This window comes from Canis lupus, chromosome 8, assembly GCF_011100685.1.
Source record: "Canis lupus familiaris isolate Mischka breed German Shepherd chromosome 8, alternate assembly UU_Cfam_GSD_1.0, whole genome shotgun sequence".
NCBI lineage: Eukaryota > Metazoa > Chordata > Mammalia > Carnivora > Canidae > Canis > Canis lupus.
The window spans coordinates 39,782,338-39,785,551 of record NC_049229.1 but is presented as its reverse complement, the minus strand read 5'-3'; positions in this window follow the sequence as shown (position 1 = coordinate 39,785,551).

The window sequence follows — 3,214 nt, the reverse complement described above, 5'->3', positions numbered from 1 at the left end:
GTTCTTGCCTGAATCAATTGCTGCTATGAAGGTTGCCAAATGATGATTTTTCGAATACCATTATTTCTTCTATATTTATTAGTTGAAATTTTACTGTATGAAAGAGCTTTTTCTCTTCCTCCATTTATTTATTTGTTTTTATCCATATGAATTCATATTTATTATTTTATTCAATAGATTTTAAAGCACTATTTGTTTTTCCCCAAAATTCAGATTGTCCCATATTTGGCCAGTGGGGGCTCTTTCCAGCTGCCTCTTTTGTCCTTTTGACATGTCCAGGCAGGGCTATTTTTGAGGGAGGGGCACCAGAACTCTGGCCCAGAATATTTTCCACATGTTGGAAGCTGAAATTACATACAAGAATGTCATTTTTAATATTATGATAAAACACACATTACACACCAGTGAGATTTAGAGTTCCGATGGAGTAACATAAGGTTTATGAACATATATTTCATTGTCTTTCTATACTTCAGACATTTTGGAGGTCAAGGCTTAACTCCTACTCCCATGTCCTGGTCTCCAGGTGAGGCCCATCTACTTCACAGTAAACCCACTGAGGAAAGAGGAGAGACAAGAGAGTCAGGGAGGTGAGGCGAGGAGAGAGGGAGGTGGAGAGGAGCCAGAAAGGAAAGAAAGAAAAACTCCTCTCTTCTCATCTTCCTCCAGGGTTGGCCTGGCATCTGCAGCTTCCTCACGTCCCACATGCACACTGACCCCTCCAGGAAGCCATCACAGGCATTAGTGTGGGCAAAACGCAGGACATTTTGTCAGAGGTTAGAACCATCTGCGTCTCAGAAAAGGGGCTGGGAGACGATGCAGGCTGTGTTAAGGGGACTCGGGTCTCACCACAGCCACACCACTGGAAGGGATGGAAAGACAGGAGAGAAAACACTGGGCTTGCGATGTCCCGATGTCCCCCTCCCTCTCCTCTCTGGGACTCGCACCGAAGGCTGGAGGCGCTTCCGGCAGAATTGAGTGCTGGGGAAAGCCTGCGATAAATCAGCTCTGTCTTCACTAGCCAGGGGGTTGCTATGGCAATAGGAATACACTGTAGGTTTTAAGAGATGTAATTTTCTGTGATTCACTGTATATTTTTAGCCATTTTTCTTCCTGTATTGTCTCCCTGTGGCAATTGCCTATTAATGCTGGCCTGCACCAAGATTGGACTAAACGGTCCATTCTCAGAAGTGATGAAAACCCTGGAGATCAGTAAGTACAAGAGGGTTATGGCCCATGGGTTTAAGGGTAACTGGGAAGAACAACCAGCTTGGTTGAGGACACAGATTAATTAGCATGGGCCATGCTACACCTCAGGAAGAGAAAACGGAGCTCCAGAATGAATGTAAAATGCTCCAGAAATATGCTGCTGGGTTGTTTGGAATGGGAAACTGAGTCACACTTGCCACTGCAGTCAGGGTGCTCCCGTGGTGCAGGGGCAGGTCCCACACATCAGAACCAAGCCTCCTGAGTGGGGGAAGCCAGGACCCAGGTTTCTGGACAAGGAATGCATACTAACCTTCTGTCACTCTAGCTCACATCTCCCTGCTATTTGTTATTCTTTCCTTTTCTTTCTTCTTTCCTTCCTGTAATTTTTCTCATCTTTTTGCCCTAAGATTTGGTGAAGGGACTGAGAGGAGGTGAAAGTTCATTCAGTCCACTCGGCTCTTTGTGAATTGTTACGTCAGGAATCTTCCCGTTCAGAGCAGCAGGAAACCCAACCCTAACTGTTAATGCACAAAAAGAACTTGCTTTCTCTCCTAACTGAAAAGTCCAAGGGCCAGTCCTAGGTGCAGCTCTTCGTGGAGCCAGATGACATGATCAACATCTGGGCTCTGTGTCCCACCAAGTACTACTGATGTCTTGGCATTTGGGCTGTAATAACATAAAACTCAGCTAATGGAGGCTTCAACAAAGGCTATGTTTCTCACATAAGAAGTCCAGAGATAGGAATTTTTTCCCCCTCATATAACCGGTTGCCCAGAGTAGGCACCAGTGACACCATTATGCAGCAGCTCATGAATGTCATCAAAAACCAACAGCCTTCTTCATGTCAGTTCCACTGGTCTTTAGGGTCACGGGAAGACTGCTTCCACAGGCATTGAAGGCAGAAAGAAGTAGCTGTATCTGATTGTTTTATCTTAGAGCAAATCGTCCCCCAATACCACTAGCTGACCTCTGCTTCCGATTGATTTGACACCTCAGCGTCACAGAGCACATGGCCACCCAGCCACTGGGAGGCTAGGAAAGCATATTTTGGGGGATTTTTTTTCTGGTCCCTACAGGAGAGGCAGTTTTTGTTTGTATGTCAGACAGAAGCCATGCTAAGGATTGCATGATGGGTCTGCCTCTTCATCATCAGGCTGCTTTGTCACTCCATGTCGTCCTTCCCCAGCCAGGAGAGAAGAAAATAGAAGAGAGGCATGAGAAGCTTCCTGTTAAGGCTGTGATAGAGAAGTTGCTCTCACAGCTTCTCTTCTGCTCACATCCCATTGGCCAAAATCTCCTCACACGATCACATTAGCTGCAAGGCCACTTGGGAAATGAACCATCTGCATAGCCATGTGCCCAGCCAGAAGGGTGGTGGGGGGCGTTCTGTTACCAACATGAAGAAGGGGAGGAGTATGGCAGGACAGTTAGCAATCTCCTCCAGAAAAGTTAGGAGAGAAAGAATTTGAATGGGTGTTAGATTAGCAAACCAACCATTTCTGCATCGGCCTCATGCTCAGAGAGGCCGAGTGAAGATTATATTTGTGGAGATTGAGACAGCTTCAGCAACACCAGCCTCAAACCCCACAAGCCCATTAGTGAAAGAGCCCAACATCTTTGCAGCCACCCTGGTCAGTCTCTTTACATCTTCTTGGTTCTGATTGGATCCTCTGCCCATCCTTGAACCATGGGGATGCAATGCAACACTCTGATTGTCATACCTGAGTCACTTGTTCCACCAGAGCACTGAGGCATTTCTTGGCCTCAGTTTGCTCATCGTATGATAGGCTTAACAATAGAACTTATTGTTCTAGGTGGTGGGAGACTGCCACCAGTGGCCATCATCCTTAAATGCATTCTCATTTGACCCTATGATCAGACTCACCCTCACAATGTCATTTTAGAAGATAAGACTGCTAAAATTCAAAGTTAAGCAAAGGTTGTGTTGTGTGTAGCTAGCTAGCTAGAGATACTTTCACAATTTTCTCTAAGATTTTACTTATTT